The sequence below is a fragment of the Monodelphis domestica genome, chromosome 6 (genome assembly GCF_027887165.1).
Source record: "Monodelphis domestica isolate mMonDom1 chromosome 6, mMonDom1.pri, whole genome shotgun sequence".
In the NCBI taxonomy this organism is placed as follows: domain Eukaryota; kingdom Metazoa; phylum Chordata; class Mammalia; order Didelphimorphia; family Didelphidae; genus Monodelphis; species Monodelphis domestica.
Window position 1 is genome coordinate 61,640,493 of NC_077232.1, and position 23,382 is coordinate 61,663,874.

The window sequence follows — 23,382 nt, forward strand, 5'->3', positions numbered from 1 at the left end:
GGACTCCTAACTGCCTGTTTCCAGTGAGTCTCTTAGTACCTTGGACTTGGACTTGGTGTGTGTGTGTGTGTGTGGTGTGTGTGTGTGTGTGTGTGTGTGTGTTGTCACATGGGGAGACATTTGTATGCCAAATGTTGACCTATGACAGACTTAGAAAAAGAAGAGACACCTGAAGAATATAACTGTACAATTCCATTGAAATAATGTCTTCCTTCCTTCGTTCCTTCGTTCCTTCGTTCCTTCGTTCCTTCGTTCCTTCGTTCCTTCGTTCCTTCCTTCCTTCCTTCCTTCCTTCCTTCCTTCCTTCCTTCCTTCCTTCCTTCGTTCCTTCCTTCGTTCCTTCCTTCCTTCGTTCGTTCGTTCGTTCCTTCCTTCCTTCATTCCTTCCTTCGTTCCTTTGTTCCTTCCTTCCTTCCTTCCTTCCTTCCTTCCTTCCTTCCTTCCTTCCTTCCTTCCTTCCTTCCTTCCTTCCTTCCTTCCTTCTTTCCTTTCTTCCTTCCTTCTTTCCTTTCTTCTTCCTTCCCTCCTCATTTCTATAGACAACCCTCTCTATCAATGCACACCGGTACCTGATCTGCAACTTATATTTTAAAGGGTACCAAGAAGTTAAGTGATATGGCTACAGTCAGGTTGTGACCAAATCTGAATTTGAACCCAACTCTTCCTAACGCTAAGTCTGGGATGATTAAGCAAAGATCTGTTTGGAAGGAATTACCTAACCTTTGTCTCAATCAGAAAATCCCACAGGATGGGCAGTTCAATGAAAGGGGAGGAAATGAAGCTGGAGTTCTCACTGGAAATTGTTTTTGAATCACTTAATTCTCCTGACACCAGGAAGGGAAAGAACTGGGAAACAGGGCCCTCTCAAAGTCTTCTTTTGGAGATCTTTGGTTTACTAAGCACAGCCAGGACAATCTCAGCCTGGAAAAGAATCACAGGAGGAGGGTGATGTTAACGCTGACTGATTAAGAGAGTTAATTCGTTTCTCTCTGGGTGAGCGCCATAAGGTCTGCAAAAGCTGGTGGTGGGTAGACCCCCATCTGAAGCTCATGGACTTGACCTAGATAGTCACGAGCACTTGCATGAGACAGATCACTGGGGGAGAAAGAATGAGCCTGCTGGAAGAGGGAATTCTAAGTTACACTCAGTTCTTATAAAAGAGGGGGCATAGATCACTGTGACCAGAATACTGAAGGAGAGGGGCAAGGAAAGAAAACATGGGGGAGGGAGCCCTGATCAGTGCCCCAGATAAAATTACTTACAAGCCTCCTGTGCCTTGTTCTTATAGTGAGGAAAATCACCTTCAAGGCTTTTGGAATTGAACTAAAATTTTCCCATACAGAAAAGGTTTCCCTGAATAGACACCCCTCTTAATGGAGAGAGTTCTTCACCCAGAAGCTTTGCTGATAGTATTTAGAGTCTCTACCATTTCCTTCCTTTCTTCTTTCCTTTCCTTTCTTCCCTCTTCTCTTCCTTCTTTCTTTCCTTCCTTTCTTCCTTCCTTACTCACTCCTTCCTTGTCTCCCTCCTCCATAATGCAAACTTCTTAGGGCAGGAACTATTTCATCTTGTTCTTTCTATCCTGGCACATGTTCTAATGCCTGGCACTTAGTGGGTACTTAATGGATAATTGTGAATTGAGTTGGATTTCATGCTTCTTTGAGTCCCTCTTGGCACCAGCATATGCCTTGGCTCATATTAAGAGTTAAGAAACCAATGCTGAACTGGAATGCACAGTGAAAACAAAGGCACTCCGATGAGTCCTCCTTGAAGCCACTAGTGAGGTTCCAGAACAGTCCCTGCCCTCAAGGAACTTAGAGTTTCTGTGCAATTTTACAATGCTTAATAAATGATGTGGCCTCATTAAATTGCTATTCATCTGAGAGTTATGAATGTGGCAGATAGTTGACAGAGTAGGACAATCTCCCAAGTACAGGGTTGGGGCATGATGAGCTATAGAGATTTTCATCTTTTAATAATCTTGATATTTCACAGCATAATATCCTTGGATCAATACCAAACTCAGGTGAATGGGGGTTCCTTCTTGCTTTTCCCTCTGAAATGGTTTCTGTGTTGACATATAGGGTACCCTTCACTGGCTAATTAATAATTAGCAGGTAATAGACATCTTTTTTATAGACTTACTGAAAAGTAGGATATGATCTGGGTTCTTTGCTAAGAAATTGTCACCTAGGATACCCATGCAATGCACACTCAACTTATCCCTTCTATAACTTAATTTATGATGTTGCCACTTGGGGAGATTGCTGAGCCAGTCATGCAATATTCTAGGTATCCCATCTAGCTTTGTGCTATTTGAAAATTCAACAAGCTTGACTTCTATGTCTTTATCCAAGTTGTTGATGGAAGTGTTCAACAGTAACAAGGCGATCCCAGGGATAGATTGCTTGGGACACTCCTTCCTAATTGATATCCAACTCTTATTAATGACAACTCTTTGGGTCCAGCCAATCTGAACAGTTCCTATTTCACTATACTATTGTCTAGTCCATACCTCTGCATGTTGTTCACAAAAATACGAGAAACTTTGTTAAATGTTTGGTTACTATCTGGAGGGACCATATCTACAGCATTCCTTGAACTACCCTGGAACTACCAGGAAAAGAAATGGGATTGGTGAAACTACAATAGACCTTTGTGATCATGACAAATTTTTCAAGAAGCTCATTGACTGTCTCTTTGATAATATGTTCTCTAATTTGGTCAAGAATTAAAAGTTAATTTTCACTGACCTATTCTCTGCAGATTCTATCTTCTTCCTTCTTCTCTGAAAATGGGAACATTTCCTCATCCACAATCCTTTGGTCTCTCTCCTTTTTTTTTTTTAAACAAACTCCAGCACCTCAGAATGTAATTCATCTGGGTTTTGTACCTCTTTTTTTCCCATAAGATCTTCTTTTCAATGCATTTTTGTAGCTTTTTCCTATTTGGAAAATTCTGTTTTTTTTTTTTTATGGAGTTCTCCTCTTCAACAGATTTTTGAGGCTCTTTTACCAATTGGCTTCTTCTATTTTTTTCCCAGATATTATTTTCTTTAGTATTTTTTGGTGCATCTCCTTTACCATTGAGCCACCTTTTTCATATTTTTCCTGTATTACTCTCATTTTTTTTCTCAATTTTCTTCTACCTTCCTCTTATTTGATTTTTAAATTCCTTTGGAGCGCCTCCATTAATTATTTCTAGGTTTGAGACCAATTCCTATTTTTCTAGGAGACTTGACTGCAGCAGTATTGACTTCTCAGTTTGTGTTTGATCTACTCTGTCAACAAAATAGCATTCTATGTTGTTTCTTTTTTGTTGTTGTTGTTTGCTTTTTTCCAGCCTTTTTCTTTTCTTTCAACTTAAAAATTTGTTAAAGTTGGGCTCTGTAAATGTGGTGAAGGAAGCATTGTTCCAAACTTTAGGTTCTTTTGCAACTGCCTTCAGAGCTAGCTCTGGGGATTAAGTTTTCAGTTCTTCCAGGATGGTATGATCTAAGGAGAGATGTGTTTGATATTCTCCCAGGCTTTGTTTTAGTCTGTGAGCAACCACAAGCACTCTTCTCTGCCTTAGAACTATCAACCAATTCCCCTGTTCCCTTGCAGCTTCAAGCACTGGTGTGCGCCAGTATTCCTCCTCAGCCTGAGTCTGCAGCCCTAGACTTTGACCTGGATCTGTCTATGGGCAATGCAACAAGAGTCTTGTACCCAGTGCCAGCAAAAGAACCCTGTAATCTATTTCTGAACAGTTGTCTGACTCCACTTACCATTCTGTGGCTGAGAGCTCTGGAAACCTTTGCCACTGATTCAGCCACCCCCAAGACCTGACTGCCTTGGCAAGATACTTTGTAGTCTACATCTAAGCCAGTACAAGGGATTTTTTGCCTGGCCTTTTAAGTTGTTTTGGGCTGAAAAATTATTTCACCCTATCTTTTTGTGGGTTATGCTGCTCCAGAATTCATTTTGAGGCATTTTATTTGTTTGGAGGATAATTGGGTAGAGAGCAGGTGGATCTGTATACCTTCTCTCCCATTTGACTCTGCCCTGGTCACAGGGCTATTAATTGTCCACGGTAGGATATGAATTCATGTCTTTTTAAAAAAGACGCTTACTTTTTGGCTCATGATTGATACTAAGTATTGGTTCCAAAGCAGAAGAGGGATAAGGGTTGTGCAATTGAGGTTAAATGACTTGCCCAGGGTCACACAGTTAGGGAATGTTTGAGCTCAGATTTGAACCCAGGACCTACTGTCTCTGGGTTTGGCTCTCAACCTACCAAGCCACATAGCTGTTTCCAAACTACTTCTCTTTTGTCTGTATCTCCATCAAATGACTAGGGGCATAGTAGTACATTTAGACTGGTGGGCTTTATTTATTTGCCAGTGAAACATCCAAGTATGCCTACTTGGCATTCTGGAGCCAGTGTTCCCTGCAGAAGCTATACAACAGCAATCCTTAGGCTGGTTACACTAGGCTTGGTGTGTGGGAAGATGAGAAAGAAGCTGTTGCTAGGGCTGATGTGTGAATTCCTGCGTTTGTGGGGTGGAGATGTGGTTACCAGGGTATCTTTGCTGGGGGATATGTGGAGATGAGTGCATATGCTGCCCAAAGATAACAGGATATCCTCAAAGTTTTCTGCCTCCTGCCTGAACCTCGGAGTCCTGACATTTTTCACAAGGACCACAATGACTCTGCTGGGGACTTGGGAACTTGTTCCTCATGGTGTGGCTCCTTTTGGAGGCTGATGAAGCACACTCTTGGCCCAATATAGATGAAGGGGCCAAAGGGAGGCTTGAAGAAGAGAGAAAGGTAGGACCATTGGTTCTTTAGCTAATACATTTGTTGCATTTGAAAAAGAGCTTATAGGGCCCTCGGTTGGGTTCTGATTTTGCCATCCATCTGTTTTTCAGGCACATTTCTCAAACTGGACACAGTCTGGGGTGGGGGTTCCCAGAAAATAGGGCTTTCAGTCTATATGAATGTGGTAATATGTCAGAACTGCCTTGGTCCCTTCCCTTTCTCAGTTCTGCCTCAGTTTCCTCCTCTGTAGAATGAATGACTGGACTTGGGAACCTCTGAATCCTGTGCCCCTTGGAGTACCTTTCAATTTAACAACAGAAGAGACTTGCATGGTTGGGTAGCTTGGAAATAGTTTTCAGTTGGCAAAGCCATGGAGCTGTACCCCAGGAAAACTTCCTCCCCTTTCTAGAAGTACCTCTTAGCTAACACAAAACCCCTTTCTGGTTGGAATTGTAGGAAAATACTCCCCCCCCCCCCCCACCAACTGCCTTTGCTGTCCTTCAATCTTTACTCTAATATTCCAACTGCTGTCTGTTCTACTCAGTGACAGAAATGCTAAAGCTTGATTCAGTTTTCCTTTCCACAGAATGGACTTGACCTCCACTTTCCCCTGACCCCAGACTCAACCTGTGGCTGCTGCCCATCATCCAACGCCTACCCCAAGGAAGACATTCCACTCTTCCCTCTTCCCTGGGACCGCACTCTGTTCTCTCTCGTTTTATTTATTTTTATTTAATTGATTAATTTAGGATATTTTTCCAGGATTACAAAAATCATGTTTTTTACCTCCCCTCCCTCCAATCCCCTCCCACAGCTGATGCACAATTCCACTGGGTTTTACATGAGTCATTGGTCAAGACCTATTTCCATATTGATATTTGCACTAGGGTGATCATTTAGGGTTTATAATCCCAATCATATCCCCTTTGGCCCATGTGATCAAGCAGTTGTTTTTCTTCTGTGTTTCTACTCCCACAGATCTTCCTCTGAATGTGGATAGTGTTCTTTCTCATAACTCCTTCAGAATTGTCCTGGATCATTTCATTGCTACTTGTAGAGAAGTCCATTACAATCGATTGTACCACAGTGTATCAGTCTCTGTGTACAATGTTCTCCTGGCTCTGCTCCTTTCGCTCTGTATCACTTCCTGGAGGTTGTTCCAGTCTCCATGGAATTCCTCCACTTTATTATTCCTTTGAGCACAATAGTATTCCATCATCAACAGATACCACACTTTGTTCAGCCATTCCCCAATTTAAGGGCATCCCCTCATTTTCCAATTTTTTGCCACCACAAAGAGCAAGGCCATAAATATTCTTGTACAAGTTTTTTTCCTTATTATCTTTTTGGGGTACAAACACAGCAGTGCTATGGCTGGATCAAAGGGTAGGCAATCTTTTAGTGCCCTTTGGGCATAGTTCCAAATTGCCTTCCAGAATGGTTGGATCAATTCACAACTCCACCAGCAATGCATTAATTTCCCAATTTTGCCACATCCCCTCCAACATTTATTACTTTCTTTTGCTGTCATGTTAGCCAATCTGTTAGGTGTGAGGTGGTTGTTTTGATTTGCATTTCTTTGATTATAAGAGATTTAGAACTTTTTTTTCATGTGTTTATTGATAGTTTTGATTTCTTTGACTGAAAATTGCCTATCCATGTCCCTTGCCCATTTATCAATTGGAGAATGGCTTGATTTTTTGTACAATTGATTTAGCTCTTTATAAATTTGAGTAATTAGACCTTTGTCAGAGTTTTTTGTTAGGAAGATTTTTTCCCTCAATTTATTGCTCCTCTTCTAATTTTAGTTGCATTGGTTTTGTTTGTACAAAAACTTTAATTTAATGTAATCAAAATTAGTTATTTTACATTTTGTAATTTTTTAAAACTCTTACTCGGTCTTACAATCTTTTCTTTTCCAAAGATCTGAAATGTAGACTATTCTGTGTTCACATAATTTACTTATAGTTTCCTTCTTTATATTCAAGTCATTCACCCATTCTGAGTTTATCTTGGTGTATTCTCTCTCATTTTAGCATTTCAGGTGGAAATGACCCTGTGTCCAGTGACCAAAGAAATAGTTTTTTCTCCTCCAAGTATTTCCCTTCCCTCTGCTCATCTCTAAGGAGAGGCTTCTTCCTTCATTGTTTTTCTCAGTCCCTCCAATGAGCTTCTTTAAGGTGACCTAAGACCTCAAGATTCTCAACCTTTGGCAATCTAGTGAAGCCTGTGGAAGGACCCCTTTTGAAAATCATGTTTTTAAATGCATACCATATGGTACATAGAATTACAAAGGGAACTAATTATGTTGAAATACAATGATTAGAATTAAAAAACAAAAACAAGTCTTAGATGAATAATCTTTGACTTAAGCCATGGCCTATAACCCAAAGCAAGTGAACCTTTTTTTTCTTTTTTTTAAACCTTTACTTTCTATATTAGCCACAACTCTTAAGACAGAAAGGAAAGGGCTAGAAAAATAGGATTAAGTGACTTGCACACATCTAAGAAGAGTTTGAGGCCACATTTGAACCAAAGGACCCTCTTTCATTACCAAATATGCTAGGTAGGAAGGAGATGGACCATTGTAATGGAAAAGGCAAGGCTGTAGAGTTCCAAGGTCTTCCTCGTGGATGAACCTTTTCTGTGTTCCAGGGCCCAGAGGGTAAATTCAAGTTGTCTGTGAGCCCCAGAATTACCAAGAGAGCTGAGGGAGAAAGTGCCTGCTTTGAGTGGCAGGACAGAGGGGTGGGACATGCAAAAATGTCCTGGGGCACTGGGAAGAGGGGGAATAGAGCAACTCCTAGAGTACCCTGTGCCACCTCTTTGCCAACGTTGGTCTAGATTGTAATACTTATTTTATATATTTTTTAAAAAATTAGTTTTTTTTTCTGTTTTCTGTTTCTGTTTTAGGATTCTTCCTAAGTATAAATTCTAAGGCAAAAGAGTAGTAAAGGCTAGGAAATTGGGGTTAAGTGACTTGGCCAGGGTCACACAACTAGGCGCAGTGTCTGAGGCTTAAATTGAAAGCAGGACCTCTCATCTCTAGGTCTGGGTTTCTCTCCACTGAGCCATGTAATTGCTCCAATTGTAACACTTACCCATGTGGACAATCTCCATTTCCTCCTCTAAAATATGAAGGCAATAAAATTTGTCTTACTTTGCCTCACAAGACTACTGTGAGAACTGTTTCACTTACTGGCTATGTGTTCAGGGACAAGTCTTCTCTGTGCCTCAATGACCTCAATTGTAAAAGGAAGGGGATTAGACTTGATGACCTCTAAGGTCCCCTTCCAGCTCTAGATCAATGAACCTAGGAGAGCATTGAAAGATTTAAATTAATATCAATAACTCCAAGTATTACTTTTATAAAGTTTGTTAATAATCACTTGAAGTGGAAGAAATTAAAAAAAATAGAAATAGAAGTTCAAAGCCTAATTTTCTAATTAAAGTAAGACCATGTGTGTAAATTTTCCTGCCTGGCTAAAAGGCAGTTTCTGGAGAGAGAAAGGAGAGGGAGAAGGAGAGGGAGAGAGAGAGGGAGAGAGAGAGAGAGAGAGAGAGATGGGGTCAGAGCAAAACTTTATCTTACCCACATACTCAAGTGTTTCCACTCAGTGTGAGCACACAAATGGGATGCTGGGTAAAAGAGTCCTGGGGAGCAAATTCTATCCACACAGCACTTCACTTTGTGAATTGAGAGCAAAGGTGTCTTGGACTTGGAATCTATCAGGTCTGGGCTTTAATTTTACCTTAAAAACTTACCAGCTTAATGATCCATTTGAGGTTTAACTCCCCCATCTAGAAAATGGGAATATTATCACCTGCCTCCTGAGATTGTTGAAAGGATCAAATGTGATATTTGTAAAACTTTTGCAAAACTTATAGAACTCCATAAACATTAAGGGTTTTGTTTTTATTTTTTAACCAGATGCTAATTGGGAGAGGGAACTTCCAGGGAGGAAAAGTCTCTCTACCAATGCAGAAAACACTTCCTCTGCAATTTATTGCCTTAGAGAGCTACCTGGGGGCAACTAAATGGCACAGTGGATAGAATGCTGGGCCTAGAGTTGGGAGGATCTGTGTTCAAATGTGATTTCAGACATTTCCAAGCTATGTGATCCTGGGCAAGTCACTTAATCCCATTTGCTTAAACCTTGCCCTTGTGTTTTAGAGCTGTTATTAAGACAAAAAGCAAAGGGGGGGAGGTGGGAGACCGAGACAGAGAGGGAGGGAGAGAGGAAGGAAGAGAAGGAGGGAGAGAAAGACAGACAGAGAGAGATGGAGAGAGACAGAGACACACAGAGAGAGACAGAGACAGAGAAGGAGGGAGAGAGAGGCAGAAAGAGGCAGAGAGGTGAGAGAGAGGAGAAAGAGAGGCAGGGAGGAAAGGAGAGAGAGGGAGGCAGAGAGATAAGAGAGAGGGATGGAGGGAGAGAAGGAGAAAGAGAGACAGGGAAGGAAGAAGAGAGAAAGAGAGAGACAGAAACAGAGAGAGATGGAGGGAGAAGAAGAGGGAGATGGAGAGGGAAAGGGAGAGACAGAGAGAGAGTGACAGAGACAGAGAGAGATAGAGAGATACAGGAAGAGGGAGAGAGAGACAGAGAGGGAGGGAAGAAGAGAAAGAGAGACAGAGACAGAGAGAGATGGAGGGAGAAGAAGAGGGAGATGGAGGAAGGGAGAGACAGAGAGAGAGAGTGACAGAGATATAGAGAGAGATAGAGAGATACAGGAAGAGGGAAAGGGGGAGAGAGAGAGACAGAGAGAGGGGGAGGGAGGGAAGAAGAGAGAGACAGAGAGAGAGGAGAGCGGGGGAGGGAAGATGAGAGAGAGTGGCAGAGAGAGACAGAGATACAGGGAGAGGGAAAGGGAGAGGGAGAGAGAATGAGAAAGAGGCAGGGAGGGAAGGAGAGAGAGAGAGGGAGAAGAGGGAGAGGGAGAACTGTCAGTAGGGTGGGCATTGAGAAGTTAAGTACCCAGGGTCACAAAGCCAGGATGTGTCAGAGCTGTGACTTGAACTGAGCTCTTCCCGACTCAGAGCCTGACTCTATCCACCATCTACACCAAGTTCTTATTAAGTTGTAATTATAATATGATTATTAAGTTATAAAGCCCTCCAGCAATGTCCCAGTTGCTCCTCCTCAGCCTGCCTCTGGCTTGGAGGAAGGGAGGGAGGGAGGAAGGGAGGGAGGAAGGCTCGAAGGGCCCCCAGCTTCCTTCTCGGGCCAGTCTGTGGCCCTGCCCTGGGTCTGGCTCCCTGTTTGTGGATGCGTTTTGACATCAGCCTTTCTGAAGCCTCCTTTTAGTCCCCCGGGCAGGGTAAGGTAATCAGAAGCGAAGCTTTGGCTCTGGGTAGCTCTGAATCCTGTCCTTGTTTCCTTTGGTCTATGAAAGCAACTTAAAACCACAGCAGCTCGTTGACTAATTTCCTTTGTAGGAGTGAGAATGGCTGGGTGTGTGGAGGGAGAGGAGGCGGAGGGGGTGAGGGCAGAAAAAGGAATTGAATGTGCCTCTGTGGGGAGGATGAGGCCATCTCTCAGGCCAGCTTGGTTTAGAGTTCCCTGTTTGGATTCAGGCTCTACAGTGCGGTCTGGCCAAGCCTGACTTCCCCTTCTGCCTGTGCTGAGGCACGGAAGGAATCGGAGGCATCGACCACCCTCTCAGTGTGTCCTCAGGAAAGGAAGCCTCTTGGTCCAGGGGAAGGAATCTGCCCATTGTGCTCCGAGGTGCTCTAGCAGGTGCTCTAAAGGTGGGTCGGTGGATGCAGGACTCCAGGTCCTCTCTGGGCCAGCCAAGGGTGGGATGGAAGCTCAGGGAAGAACAGGTGACTGGGCATGCCTGGAGCTAGGCAAGAAAATCATGGCGGCATCCAAAAGCCACCCAAGACCAAGCCTCCTGGAAGATGGGGTCTTCTCTAGGTAGCACGACTTTCGACATATCATCTTGAGTCAGTTAATGATATGCTAGGAAAGAGCTCCAGAGAAATGCAAAGAGGGTGGTCAGAGTATGGGACCTGGAGACAGGTGAGGCATGTATTCAAATCCTACCTCTCACCACCCTTTCCTGGCTGTGTGACCTGCATTAAGCTGGGCCTCAGCTCCCCTGTTTGTAATAAGAGGGGCTGGGGTAGATGGTCTCTAAGGTCCCTTCTCACTCCTAATCTAGGATCCTTCGTCGCTTAATTTCCTGCATTCTCAATTTCCTTCATGTGTCCCTAACCTGGGGCCTGGGAACGTGTCTTAAAAATAGACTGTCTATTTTGGCTGAGTTTGGTACAGCAGCACACCTGGGGAGGCTGCAGCTGGGGGATCATGTGGGCTGGGGAGTTCTGAGCTGCAGTGGGGTTACAGCCAATATCAGGGTGAATCCTGGCCCCCGAAAGCCACCAGGCTGCCAGAGGAGGGGCAAAAGGCTGAGGTCTGAACAACAAAGCAGATGAAAGCCCACATGCCAGAGTCTGCTGTCCTTCTAGCCTTGCTGAGATAGGGAGACCAAGTTCCATCTTGGGCTTGGAATCAGGAAGACATGAATTCAAAATAGGCTCAAACTATATGAATCTGGGCAAGTCACTTAACCTCTATCTGCCACAGTTTTCTCATTTGTAAAATGGGAATAATAATAGCATTTATCTGCAAGGGTTGTTGTAAAGATTTAATGAGATAATAATTATAAAACATTTAGCACAGTGCCTGGCACATAGTAGACTTAAAAAAACCAACAACCTTACCTTCTGTTTTAGAATCTATACTAAGTAGCAGTTAGCACCAGGCAATTGGGGTGTCACCTAGGGTTACACAACTAGGAAGTGTCAGAGGCCAAATTTGAATCCAGGACCTCTTTTCTCCAGGCCTGCTCTTTTAAAATTTTAAAATTTATTTTTATATTTAAAAATCCCTTACTTTCCATCTTAGAATCAATACTAGTTATTGGTTCTAAGGCAGGAGTGGTAAGGCCTAGGAAGTGTGGGCTAAGGGAATTGCCCAGGGTCACACAGCTAGGAAGTATCTGAGGCTAAATTTGAACCCAGGACCTTTCATCTTTGGGCTTGGTTCTCAATCCATTGAACCACCTAGTTGCCCTCCAGGCTTGGCTCTTTATCCATATAAGCTACCTCACTGCTTGAATAGCTGGCTGTTAATAAATGCTTCTTAAAATATTATAATATATTATTTCCATATAGTTGGTCTTTCTAGTAATTATATATATATATATATATATATATACATACATATATATATAATGCATTTAAAAACTGAGGAGTCCATAGGTTTCACTTGAATGTCGAAGGAGTCCATGACTTTCGCCAATCTGTCCTAAGGATCCATGGGCTTTACTAGTCTGTCCTCAAGGGTCCAAGGGCTTCACCAGATTATCAGAGGTCCATGGGCTTCACCAGGTTGCTCTAGGTATCTATGGACTTCATCAGTCTATCCCAGAGATCCAAGGGCTTCACCAGTCTGTCCCAGGGGTCCATGAGTTTCACCAGATTACCCATAGGTCCATGGGCTCCACCAGTCTGTCCCAGGGGTCCATGGGCTTCACCAGATTGCCATAGGAGTCAGTGGGCTTCACCAGATTATGCAAGAATCCATGGGCTTCACCAGATTACCCAGGGGTCCATGGGCTTCACCAGATTGTTCCAGGTATCTATGGACTTCATCAGTCTGTTTCAGGGGTCCAAGGGCTTCACCAGATTATCCAGGGGTCCATGGGCTTCACCAGATTGTTCCAGGTATCTATGGACTTCATCAGTCTGTTAGGGGTCCAAGGGCTTCACCAGATTACCCATAGGTCCATGGCCTTCACCAGTCTACCCCAGGGGTCCATGGGCTTCACCAAATTGCCATAGGAGTCAGTGGGCTTCACCAGATTACCCATAGGTCCATGGGTTTCACTAGATTATGCAGGGGTACATGACACAAAAAACATTAAAACCCCCTGGGCCTCAGCTGTAACAAGGGGATAATAACACTGTTGGGGCAAGTTTCTCCTTCACAGGGTTATGATGAGAATCCACTGAATTCTGTTTGGACAGGTCTTTGTGCACCTTAAAGAGTGTCCCTGATCTTAGGCGGCTGTGTGCCCCTCATGCTGATTATGGAGAAAGTCTTAGCAGCTGCTTGGTGATTCATTCATAGCTTGACGCCCAGACCCCTCGCTGCCGATGGCATTTCCTTCCTGACCCACAGCCAGGAGCCTGAATGGTAAACATCCAGCCTAGTCCAGGGAGAGGCAGTCAGAGCAGGGAGGGCTGAGACCAGGTTATGGAGGTAATAGACTCCCTGTCCTTCATCCTGGTCAGGCTATCTCTGGAGGTTGGGTATCATTCTGGGAGAGGGCACCAATAACCATGCCCTCAAAGCATCCACTGAGGGAACTGGGTGTGTTTGGTCTGGAGAAGCAAAGGCTGCTGGGGTGTGATGACAGCAGAGGGGACAGGATCACTGGTTTCAAGTTCTGGATCCTTGCATAATCTGGTGAAGCCCACTGACTCCTATGACAATCTGGCTGTTATGGGAAAGATGGACAAGGCCTGTTTTGTTTAGTTCATTTCAATGGAAAGTGACTAAGTACCTGCTCTGTGCGTGGTACTGTATGAGGCTGTCAGGATTTCAAGGAAATACTCCCTGCCCACAGGGAGCTTCACTTGCCTCAGAGGACCAACTTCAAGAAAGGGAAAATTTCCTAATAATTAGAGGAATCCCAAAGGAGAGTGGGCCAGCCTAGGAAGTCCTCTCCTTCTCTGGGGGTGAAGGCTGAATGAACGCCCCTTGGGTACGTGGTAGACCAGAGGAGCTCCTGCTTGGGTCTGGGTTGGACTAAATAACAGAACTTCTGGGGTCCTTTCTATGCTTGGAGATGCTGTGAAAACGAAGGAGGCTCCAGCAAATATTAAGTTTTGACTTGTGTTGTTGGCCTCATCTGACCTTCCACAGGACAGAAGTTCAGCTCCAAACATCCTAGGGGGAAGGTGCTTGAAAAGGCAGCCAAGTTTCTCTTGTACAAACATTGAGGCAGCCTTGGAAATAACAACTCAACCCGTTCACCCTCTCACCCATGATGCTTACAAGTGGGAAGCAGGCAAACAAGAACAAGAGCCATCTTTTCCTCGGAACTCCCAGACATTTCTAGGCTGCAGAATGGGAGAGTGAGGCTAAGAGTTCAATGATCAGTAACAGGGTCTGAATGATACTCATTTCTTCTTGGACCATTTCTTACTCATTTCTTCATTGAACCTCAGTTTCTTCAAATATAAAATGGGTTTACTTACCCCAAATGATACTATGCATGGAAAGGTCATTTGTAAACCTTGAAAAGTACCCAGGCTTGGATATCTCTGTACCCTTTACGATGCCAATTACCAAGCAAGGATCTCATTATGTCTTTACCATAACCCTGGGAAGAAGGGGATCTCCATACTGAGTGGAGATCAAATGAGCTATTCTATAGAAGGGGATTCATTAAGGAGGGAAGTTCCTGATGAGTTCCTCTGCCAATTTGGTGTTTTTACAGGGAGGGGACTTTTGTTTGCAGATGTCTGAAGAACATCTCCCCATGGAGTGTAGACAGGCCCAAGAGTGCTCATAAAAATACTGACTGGACATTGATGGGCTATCCCCCAGATGCTCCATTGTCTGGGACTCACAAGAAGAAAATCTCTTACCTTCTGTTTTAGAATTGTTAAGTTCCATGGAAAAGAGTGGTAAGGGCTAGGCAATTGGGATTAAGTGACTTGTCCAGAGTCACACAGCTAGGAAGTGTCTGAGCCCAGATTTAAACTCAAGATGGATTAGACTTCTTTTGTTTCAATCCATTTCAGCAGACGATTAAGTGCCTACTATGTGTGTGGTACTAGATGTGGTTCTCAGGATTTCAAGGAAATGTTCCCCACCCTTCTTGTCTCTAGACCTGGCTCTCTATCTACTGAGCCACCTAGCTACCCCAATTAGCATTTTAAAACACCTACTATGTGCCAGTCACTATGATAAGTGCTTGAGATGTGCAAAAAAAATCCTGCTAGATCACAATCTAACAGGATAGATAGCATTACACAACTATGTGCAAACAAGATATATTCATTCAGGATAAATCTGGAATAATCAACAGGAAGGAGATATTCATTAGTATTAAAGGAGATTAGGAAGAGTTTCTTGTAAAAGCATTAAAAAAGAGGAGGAGATCAGGGGTTACTTAGTCCAGAGGCATCTTGTTCTGTGGAATTGAAACCAGGCAGAGCAGTGGATACGGGGCATAGGGAGCCAAAAAGTTTCTATGTCCTTCCTGGGGGGCTCTGGGTACATTACACTGATTTGGGGAAGGGCTGTCCTGTTGCCTTTCCTGGGAGAGTGGGATCTTACTTGGTGGCATCTCATCTGTCTGTCTAAACTGCCCATCTCTTGCTTTAACGCTAAAGCAGGATTTTCTGACCTGTGTGATCAATGATGAAGTGGGCTTGGGTATGTGAACAGCAGTGACTCTTTCCAGGCAGCCTTAGGGAAAAGGAATGGGACACGGGGAAAAGCAGCTCTGGTTTCAATGGATTGGGTTTCATTCTGGTAGCATCTCTCTAAAAATCTCTTTTTTGGCTCATTTGTCCTGCCAGGACTTTCCCCTCCAGAAATATCAGAATGTCTCTCACGTGTAGGTTTCTACTAAAAAGGAAAAGATCCTTCAGTTCCTATGCAAGCAGTCAGGCTGACGAACATTAAATAGTAGGGACCTGATGCTGTAAACGGGTCTTGAATTAGATTGAAGTTTCATTTCCCTGCACAGAAAGTGCAAAGGACATCGCCTGAACCCATAAATAATCAAATCTACCCCTCTTCTGTGCCTAGTGGACCTTGCTTCCCCAGGGAAGATTCTATACATTCCTCCAGACTTACTACATTTCCTTGATTCCTTGGAATTTGCAAAGGGTCAAGCAACCCACCCCTATAGTGAGCCCCACATTTTCACATTTCTAGCATTGTCTTGAGGTTGTCTCCTTGCCCTGCCCTCCCCCAACAAAGGAGAGAAAAAACTCAAGAGTGCTAGAAAATGGACTATTCTGCTCTGAGCCTGAACGGTCCATGTGACTCAGCCAGTGAAAGACAAGGTTGGGCTTTGCTCTTCGTGGTCCTGAGATTCATCACTCTTTGATTAAGCTAAGCTTCAAAACTCCTTGCTTAAACCAGGTAAAATGGGACATACTAGTTATGTGACCCTGGACAAATCATTTAACCCTGTTTGCCTCAGTTTCCTTGTCTGTAAAATGAGCTGGAGAGGGAAATAGTAAACCACCCCAGTCTCTTGGCTAAGAAAATCCCAAACAGGGTGCAGCTGGGTGGTCCAGTGGATTGTGAATCACACCTAGAGAGGGGAGATCCTAGGTTCAAATCTGACCTCAGACACTTCCTAGCTATGTGACCCTGGGCAAGTCACTTCACCCCCATTACCTAGCCCTTACCACTCTTCTGCCTTGGAACCAATACATGGTATTGATACCAAGACAGAAAGTAAGGGTTTACTTATGTATTCATTCATTTATCTATCTATTTATTTATTTAAACCTAGAAAAGTTTAATTAACTAATTAATTTAGAATATATTTCCATGGTTACAAGATTCATATTCTTCCCCTCCTCCCATAGCCAACGCACAATTCTACTGGGTTTTACATGCATCCTTGATCCAGACCTATTTCCATATTATTGATATTTGCACTAGGGTGATCACTTAGAGTCTACATCCCCAATCATCCCCATCAAACCATGTTGATCAAGCAGTTGTTTTTCTTCTGTGTTTCTACTCCCACAGTTAGAAGGTAAGGGTTTAAAAAAACCCAAATGGGGTCCCAAAGAGTCAATGGTGAGATGAAAAGAAAGCTGGCCTCAGAAGCAGAGGAAGACCCCAATTCACTGGCTGTTCCTTACCCCCACTGGCTAAGTGGTTCTGGGCATGCCTGGGTAATCTTAGAGGCCACCATTGCCTATGATGCTCTCCTCACATTCAAACTTCCTTAGAAATAGAGAAAACAAAAGCTGTCCTTTCCACCCGAGGAAGGAGTCCTTTCCTTCACCCTCCCCTCCCAGCCTTCGTCCAACAGGCTTCCAGAAAATTCAGCAGAGAGCTGCATTTTCAGGTTCCCATGATACGAATTTGCACCCTAACTATGGAGGACACATTTAAAATGCAGAATTAGGAAAGAAGATAACAGCAGAGGCTTCAGCTCCACAGCGAATTCTTTTGTCTAGCAGGCTGTTTATTTAAAAAGTGAAAGTTCAAGGTTGGGAAAACAAGACATTTGGATGGGCCTGTGCTGAACTCTGAGGCTTCAGACATTTTCCCATGTTCTGTCACTGTACCCGGAGAGTCTCTTTGGTGACGCCAGCAGGCGGAGACATCAATAAGGCTCACAGGTTGCCAGAGAAGGCAGGTATCGTGTTCCAGGAAAGAGGGAGGCAGAAATAACTGTGCCCATTCGGTAGGCCCCCAGAGGAAAGGAAAGGAAAGGTTCCTTCTTCAGAGTGGAAGCTCCTCACTCTCTTAAGTCTCTGGTGAAATGGGCCCAAACCAGTATGATTAGAAAGTGCCATCTTCCCTCGATGACATGCCAGGCAAGAGACAGGTGGATGTGGGAGATGACTGAGCTGAGCTCTCTGGGCAAGGTCCTAAAGATACCTCTCAGGGTGGAAACCAATTGCTACAATAGATGTCACGCTGGTCTTAGAATCAAGAAAACTTGGATTCAAATCCTACCCCAGCTACTTACCAGCTGTGAGATCTTGGGCAAGTCACTTAAACTCGCTCAGCTCCACTTTTCTCACCTGTCACACAAATGATAGTACCTGCCTCATATGTATAAAGAACTTTGCAAACTTTAAAACACTATATAATACTATTTTTAAAATTTGGCTTCAGGCACTAGCTCTGTAACCCTGGGCAATTCACTTAACCTGTTTGCCTCAGTTTCCTCATCTGTCAAATGAGTCAGAGAAGGAAATAGCAAACCACTCCAGTATTTTTGCTGTGACAAGCCCAAAAGGGGTCATAAAGAGTGTGACACATCAGAAAAGTGACCGAATGACATTATTATTAAGTTTATGACTATTGCTTTCACTGTATTTTCAGTTCTTCCAACTGTAAAGATAAGATGATAGACCTTGAATGGCATAAATTGAATCCTCTAAGGTCTGTGGCTAAATGGGAACCATGGTGCTCACTGAATGCTTCCCAGTTTGGGAAGTAGAGTGGGATGGAGCCAAAAAATATCTGCTCAGGTAAAGGTCAAAATTTCCATTGTCTGCTGAGGTGCTAATGCCCAGGGGAGGGGAAGAAGGAGCATCTCTGGGGGTGGAACATTCCAAATACTATCAGACTTTTCTTTTTTGTTTTGAGAAATGCTTTTTAGGGTAGGGGAAAATATATTTGGAAGTGATAAAGCAAAAATGAAAGATCAATAAAAATAAAAATGAAAGACAAAGAAAACAAGAATCATAGGATAAACAAAACGGAGAAGTGGGCCAAAGGAACTTCAGAGCTAAAGAAGCCAGAGCAGGAAACCATATCTGAAGGAGAAGCAGGCTCTAAAACGAGAAGCCCAACAATATGGGGGGAGGTGGGGCTGGTGAGTGGCAAGATCTGTAAGTAGATCCATGGACATGTACCACATGTTCCATTAATGTGAAAACCTAGAGAACTTTAACTATTCACTTTAAAGTGAATATTTAAAAATTATTAAATGATCACAAAGAAAATTATTTTTATCCATCAAACTAAAAAAACAACTAAATAGTGGTTTTGTTTTAAGTTAACAACCAAACTTTTTTTTTTTTTAAGTAAGGTTAGGAAGTAGACCTATGATTTCATTTAATAAAGGGAACTCTTGGATGAGGAAACTTCTTTTACCAATGCAGTATGCCACCTTCTTTAAAATTTGTCCTATAGACAATTTGCCTAGAAGATTGAGTATAAATGACTTGCTTGGGGTCCCACAACCACTATGGATCTGAGGCAGGACTTGAACCTACATCTACATGATTTTGAAGCCAGTGATCTATCCACTATGTTACACTGCCTCTCTCTTTTTTCTTTTTTTTTTGCCTCTCTATCTTAAAAAATGTTTTCAAACTAAAAAAACACAACACAAACTTCTCTTTTTTCTGTAGTAATAACTAGAAATATGCCAAGATATAATCAATGTTCACAAGCTTTATCTTTAACCAACTAATAAGCTAACCTAACAGAGGAACAGTGGAACAGAGAGGAATAGGGGAAGGATGGGAACCAAAGGCAATGTTGTTGTCCAATCGTGTCTCATTATCTATGACTCCATTTGGGGTTTTCTTGGCAAAGATACTGGAGTGGTTTGCCATTTCCTTCTCTGGCTCGTTTTACAGGGGAGGAAATAGAAGCAAACAAGGTGTGGTGATTTGCTCAGTCACAAAGCTAATAAGTATCTGAGGCTGGATTTGATCTCCAGAAGATCAATCAGTCTTTCCTGACTCCAGGCCCAATGTCCTCTCTCCACTGTGCCACAACGTAAATCAATAGTGGGCTGTCTAGGCATTTCTTCAATAGTTAAGTAATACAATACGACACACTGTCCAATGGAACAACCCACATTTGAAAACTAGAAGAGTATTTTGAGATTAGATCGAAACATGAAGCCATTTTGTGGGAAAGGCTTTTTTGCCAGGCACCTGTGGCACATCCCATGTGCATGTCTATTCCAGCTGCAAGGTTTTGGCACTAGGCACGTAATAAGAAGTCACGCTAGAGAGAGAGCTAGCTAGTTCTGCTGCCCGCTGCTCTGGTTGGGCCACATCCTGTGCTCTGTATACAAATGTACTAGAGTGAGTTCAGAAGAAGCCAACTGGTGTGGACCAGGCACTGTGTACCAGGTACTGTGCAGTGGATGGGAAATAACAGAGGGGATTCATATTAGCAAGTTTAGATGGCATTTGAGGTCTCTTCCAAGATCTAGACAAAGAGTGCCCCATCTTAGTTGTGCAGAAGATGTTTTTCTTACTTACCACAAGGGACTGGCCTGTTTCCATGAAACAAGAAGAAAAAAGCAGAAAGAGTTGTTCATTTTTTTTTCCCTCTTAGTTTCCCTGAGAGAATATAAACTCCATGAGGGTAGGAACAATTCATTCCTTCCTTCCTTCCTTCCTTCCTTCCTTCCTTCCTTCCTTCCTTCCTTCCTTCCTTCCTTCCTGCCTGCCTTCCTTCCTGCCTTCCTTCCTTCCTTCCTTCCTTCCTTCCTTCCTTCCTTCCTTCCTTCCTTCCCTCCCTCCCTTCTTTCTTCTCTCTTTTTGTCTTTCTTTTTTCTTTTCCTTTCTTATCTCTTTCTTTATCTTTCCTTCTTTTTCATCTCTCTCTTATCTCTTCTCTTTTTATCCTTTCCTTTCCTTTCCTTTCCTTTCCTTTCCTTTCCTTTCCTTTCCTTTCCTTTCCTTTCCTTTCCTTTCCTTTCCTTTCCTTTCCTTTCCTTTCCTTTCCTTTCCTTTCCTTTCCTTTCCTTTCCTTTCCTTTCCTTTCCTTTCCTTTCCTTTCCTTTCCTTTCCTTTCCTTTTCTTTTCTTTCCTTTCCTTTTCTTTTCTTTTCTTTTCTTTTCTTTTCTTTTCTTTTCTTTTCTTTTCTTTTCTTTTCTTTTCTTTTCTTTTCTTTTCTTTTCTTTTCTTTTCTTTTCTTTTCTTTTCTTTTGTCTTTGTCCCCCTGGTGCTTAGCATAGTGCCTGGTACACAGTAGCATTTAATAAAGGCTTAGTGTTTGGGAGTTCATGGCATCTCCATCCCCAAATATCTCTACATGACATCAAAAGTCCCTATATTTTAACTTGAGAAGAAGAGTCTGAGGCCATGTAGCTGACAGATTAAGAAATAGGTGGGAAAGCTACCCCTGAATCTCCCATTAACTAGCTCATGATTGAAGATGAACCTTTGAACCTGCTGGTGGCTCTCTTTCCTCATCTGTAATGTATGAGGTAGCAATGACTCCCATCTCTTTGAAGCTCTTTTAAGGGATTTCAACTCTAAAAATATCCAAATGCTCAGGGAATATGCGTCACTAAAATGATGCCAAGCCCTATTTGCCAGAGGCTACCCGGGAATAAAGGCAGCCTCCCAGAGGCATATGGATTTCAGTTTGCCACTTTCCCCTTTCTCAGTGGAAGGAAGTTTATGTTTAACTCAAGGCTGAGAATCTCCACATCGGATATGATCACCAAGCTGGGTATGGTGATGTACATTGGTAATCCCGGTTTCTAGTGAAGGCTGAAGCTGGCGGATCCCTTGAGTTCAGGAGTTCTGAGTTGTAATAGGAAAAAAGATATATTTGGCACTAATATGGTGAACTCTGGAGAGCAAGGGGCCACTAGACTGCCAAAAGAAGGCTGAATTAGTCTAGGTCAGCAAAAGAGAACAAATAAAAGCTCTCGTGCCAATCAGTTTGGGAACTGAGCTGGTGAGTGTCTGACCTCCGCACTTCTAGCCCAGGAAAGACAGGAAGATCCAGTGTTGAAGAAAAGAAGGACATGTACACAGAAAGCATTTGGAGCAACCTGTTCCTAACCAAGAATCTCTTTTTCAAAAACACCCTAACATCTAGTCATCCTATAAGACAGCAGACTGGATCAAAGGTTCTTGCAGAATGGTCTTCGGGTTCAAATTTCATACTGTGGTCCTTTCTATTTTTGCAAGCCTAAAAAATCCAAGCCCTAAATCCTCGGATTTATTGCTAAGTTTATTATTTATTACTATTAAGGAAAGTGTGTTTTAAAGCAGGAATGTCTGTCAAAGTGCATTTGGAATCAAGTTCTATACCTGATAACGAAGACTGACCCTTTTATTAGTTGAATCTAGCAATGACATGTCCCCTTGAAAACTTCAGCTCCTCTTCTCGATTTCACATTCTTTTCCTTACCCAAACAATGTCCAAACCATATGAACAGAAACAAAGAAGCAGAGAAAGGTACAATTTTCTTTCTTGCCCTGTTGCCTCTCAGTTCCATTCACAATGCCACCAACATATTCAAATCATGCACCTAAGGGAAGGGCAGAGACCTGGTGTTTCTGGGAGGCAATTAAGGGGAGAATTGAGAAGGAATACTGGGAATAGCTTTATATAAAGAAGATCTGGTGATTTCAGTAGACCACAAACTCAATATGAAAACACAGTATAATGTAGCAGCTAAAAAAACAAAGTTAGTATGATCATATATTACATGAATAGAAATATATTAATATAAGTGTTTAGTATAAGAAAAATGATATATTCACTATCCTCTCTTTGATCCTGAGCATGCATTATATAGGACATGTACAAGTTTAACAAGGGTGCAGAAGATATTGAAAATGATGCCATAAATGAAATAGGTTAAAGGACTTAGACTCATAGGGTTAGAGGACTTCGAGATAGAAGGGAACTTAATGGACCATCCAGTCGACTCCTCTCATTTTACAAAAGAGGAAGACTATGCCCAAAGTGGTTGTGACTTGCCCAAGTTCACCCAGAAACTAATATATACCAGATCTGAGATTTAAAACCAGGTCCTCTGATTTCAAAGACACTTACTACTGTTTCCTGCTTCTGGGTCTGTAATAGCTGTGCTCAAATATTCCAAAAGCTACCCCAATAGTAGTCTTTCCTTCTCTATTCCTAGAGCCTAGATTTCTCCTTTTCCGATCACTCTTTCCTTTATATTATTTTCAGTTAATTTTTTCCTATCAGCAAAGCATTTTTCTCTTATTTTATCCATTCTCCATACCCCAAAGGGGAAAAAGAAAAGGAAACCCTGGTAGCAAATATGAAATGTCAAGGAAAACCCAAGTCCCATATTCACTGGCCATGTCTGAAAATGTGTTTTTCATTCTCTTTATCTGTCCACCTTCAGGAGGTGGTAAGTCTTCATTATCAATATTTTGGAATCATGGAACATAATATTATATATATTTGAAACTTTAACTTCTACCTTAGAATCAATATTATGTATGGTTCCAAGGCAGAAGAGTGGTAAGGGCTTGGCAATGGGTGTTAAGATGACTTGCCCAGGGTCATGAATCTAGATTTGAACCCAGGACCTCCCATCTCTGAGCCTGACTCTCAATCTACTGAGCCACCTAGCTGCCCCCAGCATCATTATATGATTGGAAACCTTTAGTTTCTCAAAATGATTCATTTCTACAATGTTGTCATTATAGTATCAAGCATTCTCTTCATCTTGTTTCAGCTCATACAAATTTTCTTTGAAACCTCCCTTGAAGTATATACATTCTGCCTACATCCCATGTCCATCTCTTTCCCCAATAGAGTGTAAGTTCATGAGGGCAGGCATTGTTCTGGTTTTTTTTTTGTCTTTTTCTCTTCATTGTCTAGAACTGTGTGTCAGAGTGTTTGACACAATGATCACCAGGCTTCTTGGCATGAATGCTTAATTTTTCTCCATAATCCATGCATTACATCTCTTTTTACGGGGTCACCAAGTTCCCAGCAATATCCAGAGAGAGGCTGGTTGAGAATCTGCCAGGAATTTATAGAAGAGATTCCTCCATGAGCAGGATGGCTAAACTAGTCTCAGCATCATTGGGTCTCTCTGCTCTGGA

General features: G+C 42.6%; 1 protein-coding gene across 4 annotated transcripts in view; it reads left to right on the forward strand.

Moving 5' to 3' along the window:
• IRAG1 (inositol 1,4,5-triphosphate receptor associated 1) overlaps positions 1-23,382 on the forward strand; it is a 233,145-nt gene that overhangs the window by 55,495 nt on the left and 154,268 nt on the right. The window contains exon 1 of one of the 4 annotated variants that reach the window (XM_056802090.1): positions 4,594-4,808. The exons of 1 other annotated variant lie outside the window; for it this stretch is intronic. The gene's annotated coding sequence lies outside the window, so the exon portion shown is untranslated. Of the gene's footprint in view, positions 1-4,593; positions 4,809-10,329; positions 10,549-23,382 lie in introns of those variants that run through there. 2 more of the 4 variants (XM_056802086.1, XM_056802092.1) reach the window with 2 other exon arrangements.